Genomic DNA, 24,690 nt, shown 5'->3' with positions numbered 1-24,690 from the left:
CTGCACCAGAACTTCATACAAAACTCAGGCTATGGATGTGCAGGAGCGTGAGAAACTCCTCCAGGATCTGCTTCACACTGAACATTTAAAGTCTTCTTGCTCTGGACTGCTACCCATTCACAAAGTCCGTCAGGCTCTCCAGCACTAGTTTGCTACCCCTTTGCCTGACTCTTCAGACTGATGTCTTCGTGAGACTGCCAGCTTCGCTTTGGAGTTTCAGGTTTTGGTTGCCAACACTTCAGTAACCCTTGCTGACATGAACCACAAACCACAAGCAACCCTGAGCCCCTGCTTCTCTAGCCAGGGTACTCAGGACCCCATGCAGAAACTGAACCTTGGATTTCGGTTCATCTGAAGAAGAGTTCGGATGACATATCATTTCCTTAGCTCTAATCAAGGTTTCTAAAGATATCAGCATATATAAAGTCTTGCAATAAATAACAACTTTTTCAATACCAAGAAACTGATTTTTATGGCAAATTAAGCATTTAGAATGGATCTTGATTTTAAGTACAGCATTTTACTTTCCAAAGGGACTTCATATTGACCTGATTACTTATTCAGGGGCACTCTTGGTAATGACGTCTAAATTTATCACCAGAAACACCAGGAGAATTAACAAGGAGAGCTTTCACTGCAGCTCTGCCATCCAAGAGCATCTCTGAGAGCAGGGTGACTGTGCAGAAGGGACAAGAAGTCCCTGCTGTAAACTTTCACCTAATGCACAATAAAAAATTTAAAAAATAAAATATATGCCAATTCAAATAAAAAAAAAAAAAAAAGAATGTCCCTGGGACAATTAATACCACCCTTTTATAGAGTCTACTTCTTTTTTTTAACTGATTGCAATGCAAAAGTATTCTGTTTACTTATTATTCCACACTTGTTTCTGTTGTGTGCTGTCAAGCCCATCCCAACTCAACGACCCTGTATGACAGTGTAGAACTGCTCCGCAGTTTTCGAGGCTGTCATCTTTACTGGAGCAGATTGCCAGGGCTTTTCTGTGAAGCCGCTGGATGCTTTGGTTAACAGCCCAGAGCTTAACCACTGCGCCACCACATAAAACCAAACCCACTGCCATTGAGTCAATTCCTACTCATAGCTACCTTATGCTTAGATCCTCTAAACTTCTTGTGTACATCAGAGTGGCTTATCTTAGTTTGTTACTCACTAGTGGAAAGTAAAAAGTTATATAGTAATCTCTTAATGGACAAAACAAAAATATTCCCTCACAGAATTTTTAGCTTAAGAACTTCTGATAATTATAATGTCTGATCTGGAACTATGCTTCTAAATCTTATTCCACTCATTTAAGTCAGGGCCACATACTGCAGTTTATTGGTTAGCTTCAGGGACCCTAGAGCCATGCACTGCCTTGTTAAATCCTGGCTCTGCCCCTTGGTGGCTGTGTGACCTTGGGCAATTACTTACTTCTGTGTTCCTCAGTTCCCTCACCTGTAAAACAGAGCTAAAAATAATCCCTATATGATTAGGGATGCTAACTGGAACAAATAAAATGATGATTGATGATGGGTGGATGGATGGATGGATGGATGGATGGATGGATGGATGGATGGATGGATGGATGGATGGATGGATGGACGGACCGACAGACGGATGGATGGATAGAGTGAGAGAGAGTAGAGATAAGCAGACAGATAGGCAGGCAGATACAAAAATACAGATAGTCACTTTGAAGAGTACTGGGCACATAGTGCTTTATGTGTTTTTACATATGCGCGTATTTGTGTTTTGGTGACGTAAACTATTTTGTGAAGCAAATTAAACCCTTGGTGTGATCTGGAAGCAACAGTGCCTGTGGAAATTAGTCCTTCATGGTTTTAGAAGGCATTTTTTTTTTATTGTCCCATATTGCTAGAATGGGAGATCAGAGTTTTGTGGTATTCATAATGCCAAGAACTCAATTTGCATACAGAAATCTTGGTACAGAAAGATGTACTATGACATTGTCAGATCTTATCTGGACACGCAGCAGAAAGTATGGCTTAGGGAACTACCAAACATCAGCAAATACGTTATCAAGCTGCAAAGGAAATCAAAATGCAGTTTAAAATGTCCCTTTAGTGTTTTTTTTTTTTTTTTTTAGTGTACTCTGTCAATATGTTATTTTTCAAAGAACACAGCCTATCTTCTAGGAATTTCATTAATGTGTTAAACCATCAAAATGTCAATTTGAGTAAACTTACAAGTAATAAGCCATTGTCACAGAAGAGTCGGAAAAATAAAATAAAATAAAATTCAATAATAAATACCCAGATAAAATAAAACAGATGAAATTTATATTAAGTTTCTGACAAATCCTTATTTCATTTTCAGAAACTATTAAAAGTTCAACGTTCTTCTTCAGGGAAGAAGATCAGCTGGACTCTGGAGAACTGTTTTATGTCATCTGAATGACATGACAACCATTTTATTACCCAGGCTTGCTGTCAACTAGTTGGATCAGTACACGCTAGTGAATTCATACAAATAATTTCTAGCACCAATTTTCTAGTTTTTCATGTGACATTTGGATTTCCAAGAAATATGTAGAAAACACAAAGTTCCAATGTTCTGTACATAAGACAAATTGTATGAGCCTTTCAAAATCAAATTGAGAAATTTTCAGTGAAAGAAAGTACAGAACTGTAGTGACTCCTTACAGCGATGAACATGTCTTACTCTGCAAAGTGGCTTTTCAGATAAAAAGGTTAAATGACAATGAACCACCACAAATTTCTTGGTATATATCTTTTACTCTTTCTCCAAATTTTACGGAAGAGTACTGAATATGTGGCAAGCTGCTTCCAAAGAGGTTCACAGCCTTGGAAATCCTATGGGGTCACTGTGAGTCAGTTGGAAAGGGTGTTTAAATACAGCCAATCAAGGAAGAGTATCCCACTGATCAAATCTCGGGGCAAATACTCTGATACTTTTTGTATTGCCTTTATTCCACTGAATGATACATTTCTTTTGTTTAATTTTAAACATATTTTATTTTTTAGAGCAACGTTTGGTTTATATGAAAATTGTGCAGGAAGTAGAGTTCCGTACGTCCCTCCCTACCACAACTGTTCTCCTACTATTGACATCTTGCGTTCATGCGGCGTATTTGTTACAATTGACAAATCAACACTGATAAATTGTTGTTAAGTCCACAGTTTATATTAGGGTTCACTCTTTGTGTTGCATAATCCGTGATTTTTGACAAATGTATAATGTAGTGTGTCCATCATTACAATATCACAAAGAATAGTTACACTGCTCTAAAAATGCCCTGTGCTCCACCTATTCATTCTCTACCCCTCCTTCCCCTGAACTCCTGTCAACCTTTTTTTTTTTTCACTGTCTTTATAGTTTTACCTTACCCAGAATGTCTTAGAGTTAGAATCATACTGTATGCTCCTTTTCAGACTGGCTTTTTTCACTTACCAATATGCATTTTAGGTTCCTCCATGTCTTTTTACAGCTTGATAGCTCATTTCTTTTTATTGCTGAACAATACTCCATTGTATGAAAGTACCACAGTTTCTTCACCTATTCACCTATTGAAGGACATCTTGTTTGCTTCCGTTTGGGGGCAATTATGGTTAATGTTGCTATAAACATTCATGTGCAGGTTTGTATGTGGACATACATTTTCAACTCACTAGGGTAAATGGCTTTGAGAACTATCAGATGATAAGCCTATGTTTAACTTTATAAGAAACTGCTTGAGTGTCTTCAAAAGTGGCTGTGCCATTTTGGGCATATATTTCTTTAAACTAAGGGATTCCTAGTTTCTAGTCTTCAATTAGTTTTCAAGGAGTTTATAACCGTTTCATAATGAACAACAAATAATAAGCCTGGAAAATAGTTCTGGGGTTCTATTTGTTCTCTGTTGCATAGATACAGTTTTAGGGTCTTTGCTTTGAGAGTTTTGACATAGTTAATCAATATTTTGAACATTTGGCTCCACAGAGTTATTAACTCTGAATCCTGTTGTAGAATAATTGAATGGCAATGCTGAAAGGAAACTAAACATCAGAGGTTACAAACCCAACTGCCTACAGAGGCCAGGACAGGAGGATATGACAACAGGATTTAAGTATTCTTGATTAACAGCACTCAAATTCCAAAAGGTGTGTAGGCTTGACCAAACAAGTCTGCAAGGGGCTTCAAAAAATTTCCAGTTTCAAACCCTGATCTAGTCCAATAATTTCATTCTGTCAACAAGGAAAATGGGACCCAGATACTGCGATGTGTTCAAAGGCACATGGTTAGTATCAGAGTTGGGACCAGAATCTAGGTTACCTGACTTCCATCTCAGTGCTCTAACTGCTTTATAATTTTTTCTCGCCAAAAGCAATGCTTATTATTATACTCCATCAGCATTTTAACATGCATAAAATACAGCAGGTCTAACAAGATGACAAAGACATCCAAAATCTTACAAAACAGAAAATCAAAGCAAACCTCAAAAATTCCATAGCTCTAGGCTATTATTTTTGTCATAAAATTTTCTATCTTCCAAGTATAGATATAACCAAAACTGCCAAATACAGGATTTTCCATGGCCTGTCCACACAGTCCATCTAAAATGCTGCTCAGCAGTCTCAATTCCTGGGAGTCCAGACTGAGGTTTAGGACAGATGGAGGCAAACCATGCAGAACATTTCTGCAATAACACAGCTCATTTGTTTTTCTCTGCATAGAAATGACCTCTATCTTTCTGTTCATGGAGTAATGGGTAATATACCGGACCAGGGGTCAGGAGACCAATCCTAGACATGGTTTTGCAACGGACTGTGTGCACGCATTGGGCAAGACACTTAACCTTTTTTATTCTAATTTCCTCCTCTCTAAATTGAGTGGGTGGGATAAAACAATCTCTAAAGTCCCTTCCAGTATCCCTCTACTATTTTTCTGTACTACTTTTTATTTACATATACTTTTTTTTTTTTTTATATATATACCTTCCGGAAACCCTGGTTGTGTAGTGGTTAAGTGCAACGGCGCTAACCAAAATGTTGGCAGTTCGAATCCACCAGGCGCTCCTTGGGAACTCTATGGGGAAGTTCTACTGTGTCCTATAGTGTCGCTATGAGTCAGAATCGACTCGATGGCAATGGGTTCTGTTTTGGTTTTATATATACCTTCAGATGAAAAAAATTCACTCAAATAATAACAAATAAAAAGATCATTGTAGAAAGCCTTTCCTAATAATATTTTTGATAATGTTCACCACAGTTAATCCAAAATAAACTTCCTTAAACTAAACTTACTCTTAATAAACCAACACTTAGCCAAAGCTCGACAACCTGGTTACTATCTATAAATGTTATTGAAAAAAAATGTACCATCAATAATAGCTTCCCAATTACCTAATCCAGAAGCCTCTTGCATAGTTTTGATGGTCCTCCTCTATTCCCATCTTAATTATTGTGACAACACTCTCTTCGAATTTCTCTGTATTTCCTTAATTTAATTTAATCTCAGACTTGTGACTCTTTTTCCTCAACCATCCCCTTAAACTTCTCTGAACTATCCTCATGTTTCACTCTGTGCTCTCTGCTAGTGCTGACTCATCTCCTCCCAGAATCAGAACCAACACCTGCAGTTCCTAATGACTTCCAAATCCCAATCTCCCACTCTAACTTCTCTCTTGAGATCCGATGAGTCTTTCCAACTGTTGCCTGAATGCTGCACAGGCAGGTACCTAATAACCACCTTTACTCTCAAAAGCTCTTTAGTCTGCATTCTCCCTGTCACTCAAGCTAAAACCTTGGAATCATCTTCTCTAGTTCTTGTTTTTTGTCACTTCTGACATCTAATTAGTTACCATCAATTGCTTTCAATTTACGCTATTTGAATACAATACTTCTCGGTAATATCACCTCCTGGCTTGGTTCATATCTATGGCATGTGAACTATCGCAATAGTCTCCTAATTAATTTATCTCCTTCCACTTTTCCCTCTAACTAATCCATCAAACTACTATCTAAATTACCTTTCTAAAACAAAAGTCAGATCATGTCATTCCCAATGCTTTATAAATTGTCAATGGAATAAAGCCTAAACATTTTAAAACATCCTATAATATCCTTCAAATTCTAAACTGAATCCTTCACCTTCGTCTCCACGCTCCTCCAACAAACCCGCGAGTAGCACAAGTTTACCATTTTTGAAATGTGTGATACATGTTCATACTATGGTGCCTTTGAATAGTCCATCATCTCTGCCTGGACTATCCTAACGCCTTCTTTTTTGCCTATCTGGCTTACATTTATTCTTTAAGATGACCTCAAATGCCACCTCATCTGTGAAGCCTTTTTATGCTCCCCATGGTGATTAATAGCACTGCTCCTCTGACTTCCAGTAGCACAGCCATGAGACCTGACAAATATAAATGTATTTATGGAAATGATAGATCAGATTGTTACACATTAAGACAGTTCTAGAAATTCAGGTATGTATGCTGGCTGTATGCATGCTTTTGTTATAACATTTGTAGCTATCTTTCTATATAGACCATATATTGCTCTTATTTATATCCCTAAACCAAAAAAAAAAAAAAACTCGCCATCAAGTCCAACTCATAGCAACCCTATAGGACACAGTAGAATTGCCCTATAGAGTTTCCAAGGAGCACTGGTGGATTCAAACTGCTGACCTTTTGGTTAGCAGCCATAGCTCTTAACCACTATGCCATCAGGGTTTCCTTTACATCCCTAGTACCTTACAAACTGTTTAAGCATTTGCTTGATGAACTAACTAAATCGTTCTTAATTATTTTCTGCTAATGACAAATGTTAAAGAAATAGTGGATAATGGGGAAAACTCCTCATAATAACTTATCAAAAAATGAGTGAGATTTTTACAGACAATTCATTTTTATTACTTTGTACTTACTTGTTATATTTGCTAGCCCAGATGTGCCAAGATCGTAACTCTTAAAAATAAAGGGACACACAAAGTCAGTAATTAATTCTCTTATTTTGGCATGTTCAGATTAAAATTTTATGGGGTTTGTAATTTTTTTTTCTTTTTTTTGCTTAATTCTAATTCAAGGATTTTTTTTTTTTTAATTAAAAAAAAATGTTGTTAGCATTCAGAACTTAGAAAAACTTGTTGTTCACCATAAGCAAGGCTTTATTAAATTAGAAACTTCCTTCCTAGGACAATGAACTATTGAAATTTAGAGAACTGACCTGCAGTTGACCTAGATGTTGACCATTCCCAAAAGTGAATAAAAGTCCATTGAACCTCTAATTAAATTCCATATTCCCCATGTTGCAGCTAAACTCTGTTTCTGGACAGGAATTTAGAATCTGCACAATAAAGACTGAAAGGAGCCAGTGTGGAGAACTGGGACTTCTTAATGTGGTAACATGACATCTAGGACTCCTGAAAGCACTTACTGAGACCTCACACTTCCTCAACAGTACATAGCATGCATCATTTTCACTGAGTCTCTTCTCCACGTACATCTCTGTTAGAGACACTACCATGTCATACTAATATTTATTTACATTTTCCTAACATCTGGGGCAGGGTTTCTCCAGTGGCATCACTAGGATTGGTGTCACCCAGTGGGGTAGTTCATGGTGTCACCCCGTGCGGTAGTTCATGGTGTCACCCCCCCCGCCCCCATGGATCTCCCCCCATACCAGGCCATACAGAATTCTTAGTAATGTTTTTTTCTACTAATGTTATTCATAAATCGTAATTCCTGTATATCGCCCCTTCTTTTCCTTCTGTTACTACTTCATTCTCAAAACAGTTGTTGATATAGGCTCACAAATACTAATTACCACAATATTGTGGCTAAAGCACCAGAAAGTTCTACAAAATCAGTCATTATAAAAACACTGGCAGCAACAAGCTTGTAGCACATGCAGATAAAACCACATGACTCAAAGTGTCACTGTAATTGGGTAATAATGACAGCTCTGCCTGAGTGCATTAAAAGATTCAAAAAGTAAATTAGCACAGAGTTTTAGCCTTGTAGGTACATTGATACATGTAAGCTGGGCTTAAGAAAAACACTTTTGTTATCACTAGCTACAGGGATTTTTTTATACATTTTGGTGTCACCCCCTCTGACAGAGTCACCCGGTACAGCCCGCAACCCTTACACCACTAAGTTGCTCAAACTCGGAACTACTGACATTTTTTGCTGGATAATTCTTTGTTGTAGGTACTTAGCAGCATCCCTAGCCTCTACACCAAAGATGTCAGTACCCTCTACCCCAAGGTACAATAACCAAAAGTTTCTTATCCATCACCAAATGTCTCATAGGGGTCAAAATCAGCTCCTACTGAGAATCACTGCTTCAGATAGTAGGGCAACTTGGGTTATATGTCTTTATATAGTCACCATACAACACAGCATCTGGCACATTGAAGGTTCTCAATAAATATTTCTTGAATTAATATTTGAGACTATACGTTGTACTCTATCTCAGCAATCCTACAAGTATATGTTTTATCCATAAGGTATATCCAGTCCATACCTACAGAAGGAGGGTGATCAACTTTCCCTGCTCCTGGGAACTTACATCATCTGACTTTCTTGCTTGTAGGTGGGCAGCAACATCTCTTATGTGAGGGAGAACATAATTTATAATCATTCGTCTTCAGGGATTACAGACTCCTGGTACAAGAGGGAAATATGATTGCCCATGCAAGGTAAACTGCCAAGCCATCACTTAACAGATCAGGCAGAGATCATACGAAGTCATCTTAAAGAGGCCAAATCTCTCTGAGATTGGCAGACATGGGCTGTACCTTCACTGAATGTATTAACACCCGAAAACAGAAGAAGTCATTTAAAAGCAAGCTGCTCAACCTGGGAAAAATGGACAAAACAGAAAGTAAGGCAAAGGCAGGGTTTAGTCAATTCAAGAACTGACTCCTTGTAGCATAATGTCTTTTTGCAAGTCATATCTTCATATTATCTTTTCATAGCAAATCGCATGGGAAGCCAAGTTATACGTTTGCTAGCTCAGTACGAAATGAGAAAAAGAGAAGTTGTTTATACATTTAAGACCTTCAAATACTGTTATCTGAGTACAGCCATGTCTACAGATGAAATTTCACTAAAGGAATACCACCATTTGAAGCCCTTGGGAAACCCAAAAGTGACCCTCCAGAGAGTACTGTACCCTTGGGGGCTTTTTGTTGTACGTATTTTTCCCCTGGGTACTTCTGTGATTTTTTTCCTTGCCTTTTTATTATTACTATTATTATTTGGCTTCACGGTCTTATTTCTAAATGAGCACCACCATAGGTAATAATTAAATATAGACAAAATGGATTCCCTCTAAAGAGATCCTTTAAAAAAGAAGTTGGTTTATATTTGAGTTTTCATGCAGTCTCTCATATTATGGGGCAATTTCTAATAACTGTCTTTTGAAAAATATATTTGTTATTTGCAGAATACACATCAGCCTGAAATGACCTCAAGTAATGCTGGTTTTGGATGCTTACCAATGTAATCTGATGGGTTCAGTTAAAAAGAAAAAAGAAATTTAACATAAATTCTGTCATTATTCAAGGTAATATAACCTCACTTTTTAAAATTTTGTAGCATCCACAAATATGTACCTCAGAATCATTTTTTTTAAATCCTCACACTATGAAATGAATATTTGTGGCTTGGAATAAAATTATAAATAGATTCAAACTAGGCTGCATGATAGGAAGTGATATTATAAATCTGTGTTAGAAAACTAAAAAAATAACCCTGGTGATGACATAGACATAGCTGCAGAAGATGCACGTGAAAAGGATGAGGAAAATGGCTTCACAAAGTGTGTGTAAAGACAAAAATGAGTATTTGTTAAGAGAATTTTATTGTGTGGCTACATAAAAACTATTATAAATTAAAGAGATGCTTAATCTACATTCCTAAAAAGTTATTCAAGTGGTCTTATTCTCTCCTCCCCCACTTAAAGATCTTCACATTAGAAAAAGAAAATTCAGTTAATACTAGGGTTTTCCCACCTCTGAAAACATTTAGACCCATTTAAAGTATGCCTTCCATTCCTTTGCTAAAGCAATTTAGAGATCAGAGCACTTTATTTTAAACATATCTAGTTGAGGAGATAATCTAGATGTATATCCCACTCATTTTGAAGAGCAAAAAACTCTCAGAGAGCTTAAATACCATACCTAAATGACTACTTAAGACAAAGATTATTATCATCCCTTTAACCTGGGCATTGTCTACCCAGAATGGCAAGATGATTATTCTAAGAACTCTGTGAAACAAAATATTCAATGAGTGTCTTACTGTTCTCCAGATTCTGCATGGTAATGTCAGAAATAACCTGTCCTCTACCCTGTATGTGTCACTACCTACTTTTGCATACAGAGGCCAGGCCAGTAGTACCAATGGGTGCAGTGGGATCCTTATAAGGGGGAATGGCTGAAGCTGTAGGAAGAAGAGGTTAGAAAACCCAACTGAAAACATACAAGGCCCTTTCTTTTCTTTTTTGTTAATTGGACATACTATGGAAGATTCTATATGAGAAATTTACTTGGTTTTATAAATAGTAATAGACTCAAGATTCTCACATTGGTCTGTTACCTTAAGAGGAGAAACTGTATTAACATAATCAATGAATCTCACCTGTAACTTTGATAAGTTATACTTCCCTTCCAGAGATTACCGTATCCAGTGTAACTCTCACAGAGTACCTGCTTTTCAACATTTGCATTCGATTCTAATAAGGTTAAAATTAAAAATCCAAGGTTAGTCTCCTCACTACTCCAAATACATTCACATGCAGAATTTATGCATCAATCTTTAGGCATTTCTAAACTTCCTTCTTTCACATTTTTCTCTGGCACCATTTACTCTTTGAATTGATGCCATTATAATCAATATAAATGCAGAGCTATGGCTGCTAACCAAGAGTTCAGCAGGTCGAATCCAACAGGTGCTCCTTGGAAACACTAGGAGGTAGTTCTACTCTGTCCCATAGGGTTGCTATGAATCCGAATCAATTGGATGGCAATGGGTTTGGTTTTTGATTTATAGACTCAGTGGAACCCTGATGGCACAGTGGTTAAGGATTAGGCTTCTAACTAAAAGGCTGGCAATGCAAATCCACCAGCTGCTCCTTAGAAACTCTATGGGGCAGTTGTACTCTGTTCTATAGAGTCACTATGAGTTGGAGCTTACTCAATGGCAATGGGTATAGACTCAACAGGAATAAAAAAATGGAAACCTGTGAAAAAAGCTTATATCTGTAAAAATTTTAGTCTAACATCTGGAATTTAATTATAATTTTTTACACCCAAAACTTAGTCAAAATAAAACTAGGGATAACATATCTTTCCAAAGCGTATCAATTATCAAAAAAAAAAAAAAAAAAAGGCACCAGTGTTCTCTTATAGATTATATACTATGACTTAAATTAATTTCTTCCTTCCTTTCATTCTCATTGTATGGTATTTATTCCTCCATAATTATTACAGTCTCTCTTTAGTGGAATGATTGATACATCTGTATATATTTTTTCCCTCTATCTGCTTTGTCCAATACAGCAACCACTAAGTACAATGTTTTAATTAATTAATTAATGTTAAATAAAATTAAACATCCTCAGTGGCACTTGTACATGTCCATTGCTTGATATCCACATGGACCTAGTGGCTATTGTATTGGATACTGCAGATATAAAACATTTTCCATCATCACAGAAACTTCCATTAGATGGCACTGCATAATGAGTTACTCAAGGACAGAGACTTGAAAACCATTAAGGAGTGAGAATACAGTTTGTATTTCCTTTATTGGTATAACAAACATATATCCCCTAACTCCCTATATTCTTTAACCAGCTATTTCATGTAACTTATATAGTACCAAATCTCTATAAACATTCTATTAAGCACAAATGCACAGTTAATGCATAAATGTGTTAATTATGTACAGCACACATCCTAGTTCAGGGTTTGGCAAACTCAAATGAACCAGATGGTAAATATTTTAGGCTTTGAGAATCATATGTTGCTATTGCCACTACTCAACTTTGCCATTATAGCACAAAAGCAGTCTTAAACAATACGTGAGTGAATGGACATGGCTGTGTTCTCACAGGCATTATTTATAAAACAGGGAGCAAGCAGGACTTTGGCCCCAGACCGTACTTTGCCAACACTTGCTCTAGTGGATAGACAAGCAATTACATTATGCATATAGAACTCTATATAGATACAACATAAAAAAAAAATTATGATAAATGCTGTAATATGTTTAGTGTCTTATGGGAACACAGGGTTGAGAGACATTTTGTTTGAGAGAACTGGGCAAGATTTCCTATAGAAGGCAACATATGAAATGGGTCTTGAAAGATGAATATGGCCTCATTAATATTGAGAGAAGGGAATTTCAGCAAGTGGGAACAACTTGAGAAAAGACAAAAGGTTTAACAGCATAGGACTTGTTCAATGAGGAGAAGGTAGATCGTTGTAGCTGGAGCTGACAGAGGCACCAAAACACGTATTAGCAGGAGGTTACCATGCTTTCTAAAAATACATCAGCATGTTCTTTCCTATCGTCAATAAAAACCAGTGTTTCCCTAAGTGATCGATGGGCCAGCTCTATCATCTATACTATTTGTTAAAATTTAGATTTCTGGACCCCAATCACCAGAGATTCCAATTCAGTAGAGTTGTGGTAGGGCTTAGAAATCTCCATTTTGAACAAGCATTACTGTGATTCTGAGGCACATTAATATTTGAGAACCACTGACATAGACGGTTAGTTACTACATCTCCAAATTCATTTTCTTAATCATTCAAGACAGGCTAAACAGTTTCAACACTTAAAACAGGCTGAGCATGTAAGACAAGCTGAGCAGTCTCAGAATTAACATTTTAGCTGTTTTCAGCTTTTATCCCCTCTTTAAGTAAAGGATTCCAGAAGTTTACCATTCGCTGTTTGAAGCGGATTTCATGAAGTTCCTTCTCTTTGTAATTTATTTAAATTCACTGAATGAGCCTGTGTTCACCATATCAATTCACTGATGAATTTTTATACATCAGTTAATCTCCTTTCCAGGCCTTGGCTTTCAGGAATGAAATATACAACCCCTTTTAATTATTCTCACTCATTTTCAAAGCATCTGCCCTATGGAATTTCTCAGTATTTCTTTCTTGAGACACATCAACGAGGTTTATATAACATAGCAGTTGGATACACACTAACATTTTATTAATTTATAAAATCATAAGAAAAAATTGGGGGTAATTTTTAAATCCTCATTAAATACACCCAGTGATATAAATCTACAGATTCTAATCTATAATCTACATATATACATCACTAATCCACAGGTGCACATCACGTTTTTTAAAAACAAAAACAGCTAAGTCCTTCCAGCCCTTTCCCAGTACTTGAGATCTCTTGGAGCCAATCACCTCACAAGTAGAAGCACTTTTCCCTAAATGATTTGCCTTGCACTTGTCTACACTAAGATTCAGTTGATATTTTACCTATTCAAGAAGACTTTCTGTAATAACTTTTAGTTTCATCATTTTGGATATCTAAGGCATTTGTGGACCAGAATTTGTTATGATATGGCATTCCAAAATATACACTTTTTAATGCCAAGGCTTTCTTTGAGTACAATCTGAGTTGGAGATATTGGCATCTACAACAGGGGCTCTAAATTTGGAATGTTATAAATTGCTGTGAATTATGTATGTCTATTTTTTTTTTTATTTATTGCTATGAGGACCTTAAGGGCTGTGCATGCTTAACATTTAAAACTGGTGACATGGCAGAAGCAAAAATTTCCCTTAAAGATTGTTCTTTATTGAAAGGTTGTTCAAGGCAAATTGAAGTAACTTATTTACAAACATGTTATAAAATATAGTGGCACTTTTTGAAAAAAAGGACCATTTTGAACAAAATATTCCTGGGTAGGGCTTGAAAATTGCTGAATATCCCATGTAGAAGGATAAGTAGGAATTGAAGAAACTCAGCTTTATCATAAGGTCTCTTCATAGAGTAAAGAACATGAGAAAAATTAATAAATCCTATAATAAAGAAAATATTTCAATCTTAACTTTACAGGCTTAGAGAAAATAAATCATTTCCAAAAGTTAGAGCTTATCTTTAGAGAACAGGAGGGTAAATTAACTTGCTTATATGCAGACTCTTCACAAAATCTCCCAAATAAGTCAGCAGGCTTTCTACAGAAAGAGTTAAAAGTAGTGTTGAGCTGGTAAAAGTTTAACAACTGACTCTCCTGGAGTGAGGGTTGGGGAGGAAGTAAGAAGCTCTGCCTTGTAGTGTTTGCTAATTTCAATAGTGTAAATACTCCCACCCTGGCCCATTTCGTACCAGTGTGATGTCACCGAAAGAAGAAATGGGAAGAAATGCTAGCTCTTATGAGTTGGTATGAGCTGGCTCCTGTACACTTCTAGTACAGAAATAAAAACTAAGCTGTGATGTAAATTTTAGCATGTACAAATAAATGTGGGAAACACAGCCAGTATTACAGGATCAGTAAAACATGGGTCCACAATCTTAGGGGATTTTAATATCTCCAAAGGTCCTTCATGAGCATGTATATACTAATAAGTTGCAATGAATGAGGTTGGGTAATAATATTTCAAATTACTCAGCTAGATTGTTTTTATACATATAGTCCCTATAACATAAACATATATCCATGAGAGATGAGCAAGTGTAAATCTACCCTATCATTTAATTGAAGCAGATGAAAGGATCAACTCCAGGTATTGCCAACACATTTACACTGAAGTATGGTGTGGTCACTGGAAAAACCACAGATTTCAGAATCACAAAAACCTGGGTTTGAATGCCAAGTTTGCCAATTAGGATTTGTGTAACTCTGAACAACTCATTTGACCTATCTGAATCTGTTTCTTTATTTTGTTCATTCCAGATAATATCAACCCTGCTGGGATAATGTAAGTAAAATGCTTGGCACTTAGTAGAAGCTCATAAAGATTAAGATCCCAAACTCCAATAGTACATCCTCGCCTCCTACACTGACACTCAAAAAGCCTGAAAGAACGCAGGAGATCCTGCAGGTTGTGGACTCTTTCCTTTCCTTATTTTTGGACACCTTGCTATGTAAAATAGTAACTTCCCTTTCTTATTACACCATTTTGAGTTTAATTACATCCAACAGCATCCTAACTGGCATCAATGGAAATAAAATAAGAACTAATACTAAAGCCCTGGGCAGAATGCATAAAATAAAGAACACTACTTGCCCACACATTTACCAGAAAGGGTCTTTCCTTCTTTTTATATATTTATAAAAAAATGATAATATTTGAAATAGCACAGAAGGTTAGTGGGAGCATACGCTATGCAAAGAGAAAACCTCGGCTCTAGTACAAGCTGTGCCACTTAGTGGTCACATGACTGTGGGAAAGTCATTAACTTTTCCAAGCATGAGTTGATCATTTATTTAAAAGGAGGCAATATTCCCAACTGGAAAATATTACCATGAGGAGTAAGCAAGAGAAAATACGTGAAAAGATCACATAGATAACCAGTGCTTGATAAACATCAGTGAACTTTTACTTCTCCACAATCCCTAAAATAGGAAGGGCATGGCGACAGTACAGAAATGAAGACCAGATGTGTGTTAAAGAACTTGCAGAGCCACCAACTGAATGGAACTAGAGTCTTAGAGAAACTATTACGTTCCTCAGTGATCTATCCAAATCTCAGTTGCAATTTCAGTACCTAGAACTATAATAATAACTAATACTAAAGAACTTTCCAATTATTTTCTAATCAGACTATAGTTTTACCCGGTTGCTTTTAGCTGCCATTGAGTCAATTTCAACTCATGGCAATGCCATGTGTGCAGAACAGAACAGCTCCATAGGGTTTTCAAGCCTGTGACCTTTCGGGAGCCATGCCTATTTTCTAAGGCACCTTTGCGTGGATTCGAACCACCAACCTTCTGGCTAGAACTTGAGTGCTTAACCATTTGCACCACCCAGGGTCTCCTAGTTTTGTCCTACTATCTAAATAGATACGATGAAAGAAATAACCTCAAGCTCTTTTATGTTTTGTCATAAATAAAGTTCAATTCGTAATATATAACTTTAATGATGAAAAAGGTAACTTTAAGGATGAAAAAGGTAACTACTATGTATTTAGGATCTATTTTGGGTCAGGCCATGATCTAAGCACTTGGTATGCATTAGATCATTTGATTCTCTTCACAACCTCAAATTTGACATGGGTCATATATTAACCTTATTTTACAGATGAGAATACTCAGTCTCTGAGAACTTACTTTCGGAAGATCACAAACCTAGAAGTATTAGGAAGTAGAAAGCAATTCACACCTAATTCCAAAGTCTATATTTTTTAAGAACATTTGCTACAATATGTAATAAAGGACAATTTTAAAAATGAACAAAAAAACTTCATGTTCCTTATATTTTCCTGTCTCTTTGAAAAGATTCATTGTTATTCCCAAGACATACAATATTATCAAACTATAAAACTTATTTCCCCACAAACCTGCTATTTTATACACTCTTTAGTATTTTCCCCCTTTATCCTCATTGTATGTACATTTTAGATTAAAACACCCTCAGCATAATTTTTCAACATGCTATTTTATTGTGGTACACAAAGCATTCAATCAAGCTGTGTTTTCCTACCAGATCAGTATTTTTCATCATTATTTTTCAGGCTGGCTATTAGGTAAAATAAACATATGAATCTATGTGTGGTCAATGCACACCTACACAGCAGCCATCCCTCTACCGCCACATGGTGATAAAAGTTTCCTAAACACGGACAGAGTGCCGTATGACTTCGGTAGAATGAAAAATACTTGTACAATTTGTACAATTACCTTTTGACAAAAAATCCTTTGTATTAATAAAAATCCACTTATTGTTTTGGATATATTCTCTCTTATACGCTCTTGTTTTTTGGAATTAAAAATATTGCCCAGGTTGTCAGCAGACTACACTGATGGATGCTCAACAAAGTTTGAAAATATATGATTTTAAAATATCAGCACATATTTATTTCACTTCTAATAAATAGAAATGACTTCATAATGTTCCATTTACATAAAATGTGCTTTATATATGTATATAATGTATAATACATGTTAATATATAAATAATGTAAATATTATTCTATTGAATTATAATATAAAGTAGATAATAAATATATTAAAACCTGTGTTTTAATATACACCAATATACATTCATATAATATACATTAATAACTATAGGTATAAGTAACAGATAACTATAGGTATAAGTAACAGATAAATGTACATAGATAGATACACAGACACATATGGAGATAAATACATAGAGAGATTAGATAAACAGAGAGACTGTCCTAGTACAACAAATAATAATTTCAAATTTCTAATTATAGGAATAAATATTTAACTTGGATTTAAAGATAGAGAGGTATGCGCATAACTGAAAGAAGTTTCTCTCTGTTAAGATACTGGACAGAGATTTTAACATAAGGGCAAAGAGAAGGCAATCTGTTTTAACAAGGGGGCTAACAACAGAGGAGTCACAATAGAAAATGAAAGTAGAAATAAATTTTGGTAAAACAAATGAAAATGTTAAGGTAGCGTTCAGAAAGTTCCATTTGATTGAGAAAGCAATGGGTAGTCACTAAGAGAGAAAGTGAAAGGAAGACCAAGAGGCAGATCAAGACATAGTAGACAGAATAGCTACCGTGGTCATTCTGGGAATGATTCTGCTATCACATAAAATATTCTGGAGATTTCAAAAGCATGAACTACAAGAAACCAGTAAAAGAGTAAACTGGAATCTGCCGGATCTGAGGTAGACAGAGTGTTTGCAGCGGGAACAAGTAGACAAATGGTGGGTGCTCTGATTATTTGATTCAGAACGATACTCTCTGAACAATTTGCTCACAAAAACTGAAGACAGTGGAAAAGCTTCTAGTCCATTTTACCTTTGAGTCTTTTTTTTTTCCCCATCAAGGCGTCATTTTGTTATTGTTACTCATACCATGTGTTATCCCTAATTAGACCATAAACCTGAGTTTGATTTGAATGAAAGGGCTGAGAAGTTAGAAATATATGCTGATTCAAAGTATAATCTTCATCTATTTTGGTAAAAGGCAGACTTAATAATCCAAAATACACAAAAAATTAGATTTTTTCCCAGTGTTTGAATGTCAGAGGCATTTAAGTACATATAATAAATTGACCAACATCTGTAAGAGCCCAAAATGAATTTCTAAACAAAAACCATTCCTTCATTCATTAGCAAAATCACCAGTATTCAAAAAGATAAGGTTTATTTTAAAAACATCAAAATGCTAGACTATAAAAATTAAAGCTGACAAGCTTTCAAGGAAAAAAAAGGAGTGCTCTTAACTGTTAGATTGTGAGCATTCCCATTAACAGTGATAGAAGTTATGGATGTTTATCACCCAAGGAAATGGGGAAAAGCAAAACCCATTCACCTGGGTCTAAACATTCGAGGTCACAATTTACTAAACTTCGTTCTCATGATTTTCTCCCTATTTTTCCTGCTCTCTCTCCAGTGTCTTCTTTTTGTACGTCCTCCTTTATTCTTCACTTCTTTGTCTCTATTTCTGACCTCCTTTCACATGAATCTTTTCATTATCCTCTCACATTTACCCACATATTCTTTCCCCTGCTGATTTCTGAAAAGTACAGGGTAGTATTATAAGAATGTGGACTCATGGTGATTTTGACAAGGTAGGAGTAAAATATGCTAGAGGCAAAAATTCACATTTACATTTTAGTGTTAGTAGCAGTCATTAAAATGCAAAAAAAAAAGTTTAGAATGAATTTGAAATGAATGACTGAAATGAAAATTATTATTAATAAATACATTGACTTCCCAAGTGCACTAAAACCCACTATGTGCAGCAAGCACACTGTGCCCTTTGCCTTCTCATTCACAGCCACCAAACATTTTACCTCTACATTTCTGAAAAGAGTTTTATCTCTGCTGAATTCAGGTAAGTTGCAAGATAATGATGTTCCACACATAAATTAAGCCTCTGCTCAACTTCTGTTTCATAAAAATTTTAGTGCACTTGGGAAGTTAATGAATTTATTAATAATATTTTTGCTTCAGTCATTATTTTTGGAGGCTTAATTCTTACTATTTAAGAATATATTCCCCAGAGTTATCTTTGTTTTCATATCATATTTCAATCCAAGAACAAACAGGATTATTAAAGTACAGTCACATTAAAACTATGATTTCCAACAAAATACTTTCTCCAAAAAAGCAACTACTCCCAATCCTAACCCATTGAAAAAAAAAAAAAAACCCATTAGGTCAGGTATTTTCCCAGACGCAGTACTGAGTGCTCAAGAAAGTTTTATGTTAATTAGGCTTAACCTACCAAGGGGTAAGGAACATGTTCTTTGGGTCATGTGAACAGTAACTGTATGGATATAAGTTGGGTTGGTGAATGACACTAGAGTGCAAATGTACCAATCAGAAAGTCTATATATACTGAAAAGAGAAGTGGGTTAGCACTGTAAACTGAAAAACACTATATGGAAGGGATGGGGTAACAGGTGACCCAGTAGCAAAACCAATCTCACTTCTCCTGTGGCTAAAATCTCATCAGCTTTGCTGAGCTGTCTGACAAAAACATCAGACAATAACCAGATGTTGGGAGGAAAACACCCATGCTGAAAATCAAGGTAGGGGCAATCAGGGGAATATTATAAAACACACTTGGCTCCCATTTCATCAAATTAAGACTATAGCAGACTGTGGCTAATATTTATAAATTCTCTGGCACTTCCACGATTCTCAGTATGTGCTAATCTTGCAAATTCTGTTTGTTTGCCTATGAATAAACAAAAACCCTTTGCCATCAAGTTGATTCTGTCTCATAGTGACCCTAGAGGACAGTGTAGAACTGCCCCATAGCGTTCCCAAGGAGTGGCTGGTAGATTCAAATTGCTGACCTTTTGGTTAGCAGCCTAGCTCTTGACCATAAAAACTCACATGAATCAGAAATCACTTTATGGGCTGTTTTTGCAAACTGCATAATAAAGGAGGAAGAAGGGACATTGCAAACTACAGTTTACCAGCATTGTAGAGTGGAAAGGAATCCACAACAAAGAAAATGTTACAGTAGCTATAAAAGAGAGAGAGAGAAAGACAAACAGGTCACATCCTTGGTAGGAGGAATGAAACAAGGTCTTGAGTTGTGAATCTGGGATCCAGAAAGATAAAGATAGCATCAAGTGCCCTCATTCTATAAGAGTGCAGAGACCTGGCTGGGAAAGATCTGGCCTGGGTAGAAAAACAAAGAATGCACAGACCATAATGGACACTTACCCAACCCCCTCCCCCCCAAAAAAAATGATGCCGACAAGTTGATTCTGACTCATAGTGACCCTATAGGACAGAGTAGAACTGCCCCATAGGGCTTCCAAGGGACCCCTGGTGGATTCGACCTGCTGACCTTTTGTTCAACGGCCAACCTCTTAACCACTGCGACACCAGGGCTCCAATGGAGACCCAGTGGGGTTAATGTCACAGCAGAATATGATGGGTGGGAAGGCATAAAGCGAACAAGCATAGGTAACTTTTCCCCACCAAAATTTTTGATTATTTTGACAAATAGGAAGGTAGAAGAAAGCGGGGGGGAGGGGGGGTCCAGAAAGAAAACTATAGTGGGAAGCAAGTCCTCAGAGAAATTTTAAATCACTAAGGCACATCTCCAGAAGTTCAATTCCCATGAAGGCCAGCTGGCTGAATCAGGGTTAGGAAATGACGCAAAACACTCAGCTGATACTCATCCCGAAGCCTAAGGCTCTGAAACTAGGGCAGGAGCCAGGGCTGTCTCGTAATTTTTCACGGTTTCTGCAAATGGTATACTGGTACTGTTTCTGCTTCACTCCCTGAAGTTCATGTGGCAGGTGGAGAAAAGGGTCTGCTTTAAACTAGAAACATTATAAAAACACCGTAGAGGTAAGAAACTGTAGCTGACTCTTCTTTAACTACTTAGTGAAAACACATCAGCATCCAGGAGAGGGAACAGATAAACCCAAATAAAAATGGTTTAACATTGAGAAACGCCAAACTTAACGGAAAAGTTAATAACAGCAGGAGCTGAGGCAGTACAAGTGGGAGCATGGGGAGCCAGAGGTCAAGAAAATGGAAACTCATAGCACCAACACGGGAACAAAAGTATTTAATAACATTCAAAAAGAATTAGGCAAAGAAAGGGGCTTCTAGGGAATGAGATTTCCCTGACCCTTGGGTAAGACTGCAGGTTAAAGATTATTCAGAATACTTAAAAAAAAAAAAAAAAGTACCTACATTTTTGATTATTCTCCTCACTTCTACCCTACCTGCCCTTGTAGCTTCTGATGAGGAAGGAGCTGAAAGAGCTAGACCACCTAGGTTCAAATTCACTGTCCACTTAGTTGTATGGCATTAGGTTTAAGTTACACTATCACCAGTGCTTCTGGTTTTTGCTTATAAACTGTAGCTAGTAAGGGATCTATTTTATGTGTGTGACGATTGAAAGCGTACTCTTTCAAAGCAATAGGGACAGTGGACGGTACCCGGTAAGTGCTCACTAAGTGTTAGCTATTATTAGTGTCCTCCTCCTCATCATCATTATAAAGATTTAAAAGTAAAGAGAAGAGCAATAAGGAATGAGACAGGCAAGGGTAAAATGAAGAGAAGTCAAGAACAGAGTGGTTTTCAGGTTCTCAGAAAGCAAAGAACGTAATGATCTTCATCAAAAGAGAAATTCCTCTACCTGAAGCAGTTCTTCAAGAGAAATATTATATTTAGGTCATTCCTATAAACAGAAACTTACTCTAACATATGTAGTTTGACACAAACAATGTATCCTAGTTTAATGTTTTAATATAGGTGCTGTGCCCTTGATGGAAATAATACTCCTTCCTCCTCACCGTTAAATCACAGGATTTAGAAAAAACAGTTTTCTCCTTCCCTCATTACAGCCATCCATATCAACAGGCTCAGCACCTCCCGCTGAAATGTTGAGGCATATTTTAAACACTGAAAATTTCTGAACCTTAAGGGAGCTAATAAAAAAAACCCTGATTCCACCAGCAGATTCATTAGTGGAAAAACATGCATTTAGCATTCAAGCAATCTTATTGTTATGTTAAATTATTTTCTTAAACCTGATACATTTTTGCATGGGATGAAAGCATCATGTCATATAATTATTATAATTTTTGCAAAGTTAAATTAATTTAAAATAGTGTGATAGTGCTTAATACACATTTTCCCTCTTGTAAAACACATTAGAATACGATTAGTATGCAGTACTCCATCTCAACTGGAGAAGAAAGAAATCAGTGTGATCAATGGAAATGCTATTTGCTATTAACTAGCTGAAACAGCAGCAGGTCTAAAGTATCTGCATCTCATTTTGGATGTAATTATTGCAATAACATCTCATTTGCTTCAAGGTATTACAATTATCTCCTGTTTTAAATTGAAAGGTATTTTAGAATGAATGCAGTTAATGAAGCAAAAGGTTCAAAATGTCCAGAGCGTTGAGCTTTACAGTAGAACAACCTACATTTTAAACAAACCCTTACTAAAAGGGTCCATGTGGAATGCATTTCCTTTCATTGAAACCCCAGTGTATGTGCCAATGAGTGAGTTATAACGATTTTTTCTGCTTTCAATGGTATTAAGTTAAAAAATGACATTAGGTACAGATTGATAATAGATAATAGGCATTGATACTAATCAAGCTCACTTTTAGAATTTTATAAGACACCATTTGCAAGTATAAAATACCTAATTTTCTGTAACAAAAAATTATTTTTAAAATGAAATCAAATGAAGCTTCAAATCTGATATGTATCCAGAGTAAGACATGATATTGTTCGTAATTAACTATCCTTGGAATAATTCAAAATATGTATTTTTGAAATATTCAGTAGTACAGATAGCCATGGTTAGGATATTTTATGTGCTAGACCTTTTTAATTACACGTGCCTGTTTTTTTTTTTTAATCAAACAATGTGATATGTTCCAGACTTCTACAAATGTTACAGATTTTTATGCATCCATAAACTGAGTCCTTCAAAAGTTCTTTGGAGAATCTTGTTTTCATAGGTAGGAATTGCTTGCGGACAGTGGTGAGGGATAACCCAAAGAAACTCCAGTCAAGACTGACTCAGCCATTTAGGTACAGAAGGCACAGAGACCTACAGCCCACAACACTTTTAGGAATCCAGAGAAATCCTTTCATTTCTTGCAAATTCAGAAGGAGAAAAATGATTATAATCTAGCCTGGATTATATTTATTCCTTTTTATACTAACACATAAATTGTGATATTTTGCTGTTGTAAAGAAAGGAACCAGGAAAGCAAAAGTGCGTCAGACCTATCTCACATACAAAGAGTTCTTTTTTTTTTTTTTTTAACATGAAAATCTCATGGACCTTAAGTATAGAAGCTACAGTTGAGCCTAGGAAGAACTAGAAAATGTCCAGATATTCTCTGTCTCTTTGGCCCTCATCCCACCTCCAAAGCTGCATGGGCTCTTATCTCTGCTTCTCTCTGTGACTTGACTCTCTGCTCAGCCAACCTCTTGCACAGGGTCTTTGCCCCTCAAGCTCTTTGAGCTTCCTGTTCAGCTCTCCACTGCTGACTGACTTAGATATTCCTACCCTGTGTCAACCTCAAAAAGCTGTGGACTGGGGTAAAGCAGGACTACAGGGAACATTAGGTCATTCCTCCTGAGGCCCTGAGCAGGCTCCTTCTCTAACAGGGTGGAGGAGGGTGAGGGTCAGAATAACTCATCTCTTACAGTCCTTACACTGTTGGTGCAGTTCACCCAATTTTATATAACCGACTCAATGGCACTTGACAACAACAACATTTATGAGTTAATGTGATTATAACCACTTGATGAATGTATTTTCAATAAACCCGTTGGCCTAGAGTAGATTCCGACTCATACCAACCAACCGCACAGGACAGAGCAGAACTGCCCCATAGGGTTTCCAAGGATCAGCTGGTGGATTCAAACTGCTGAGATTTTGGTTTGAAGCCAAAATGTATCCTAGTTTAGTATTTTAATATAGGTGCTGTGTCCTTGATGGAAATAACACTCTTTCCTCCTCAGCCTCAAATCACAGGATTTGGGAAAACAGTTGCTTTTGTCCTCTCATCATAGCCATCCTCATCAACAGTCTCGGCACCTCCCGCTAACTACTGCGCCACAAAGGGCTCCTTATTTTGAATAAGAATAAAAATTATTTCTCAATTATTTATCATTGTTATTACTCAATTCATTTCATGCTTATGTGAAACTACATTTTTAACTTTAGCCTATTTAATTGGTTCACGTTAATTGAGCACGTTAACTGTAAACAAATGATACAGTTAAAAATAGACTCATTTGATTTTCTTGGAGTATGATATATTGATAAATTGTATATATCTGAAATATTTTATCTTCCAAACACACACTGCACATACACATGACATATAATACATACACCCCCCCCCACACACACATAAAAACCATTTTATCTCATTGTAACAGAAAATATTTAACTATGGAGTTTCATAAGGAATTTGGATATATAATACGTATGTGCTAGGAAGGAAAACACAGAGCACAAACAATTTAACAAGATGTGATTTAATCTCTTTTTTCAGCTTGGTTTTATGAC

The 24,690-nt window shown here is 36.3% G+C and overlaps 1 protein-coding gene across 7 annotated transcripts in view; it reads right to left on the bottom strand.

Moving 5' to 3' along the window:
* The window catches only part of ADGRB3 (adhesion G protein-coupled receptor B3), a 792,372-nt gene that overhangs the window by 685,201 nt on the left and 82,481 nt on the right, over positions 1–24,690 (bottom strand). The gene's annotated exons all lie outside the window — the stretch shown is intronic.

Source organism: Elephas maximus, chromosome 1 (assembly GCF_024166365.1).
Source record: "Elephas maximus indicus isolate mEleMax1 chromosome 1, mEleMax1 primary haplotype, whole genome shotgun sequence".
Classification (NCBI taxonomy): domain Eukaryota; kingdom Metazoa; phylum Chordata; class Mammalia; order Proboscidea; family Elephantidae; genus Elephas; species Elephas maximus.
This window is presented reverse-complemented; position numbering and strand designations above follow the sequence as displayed.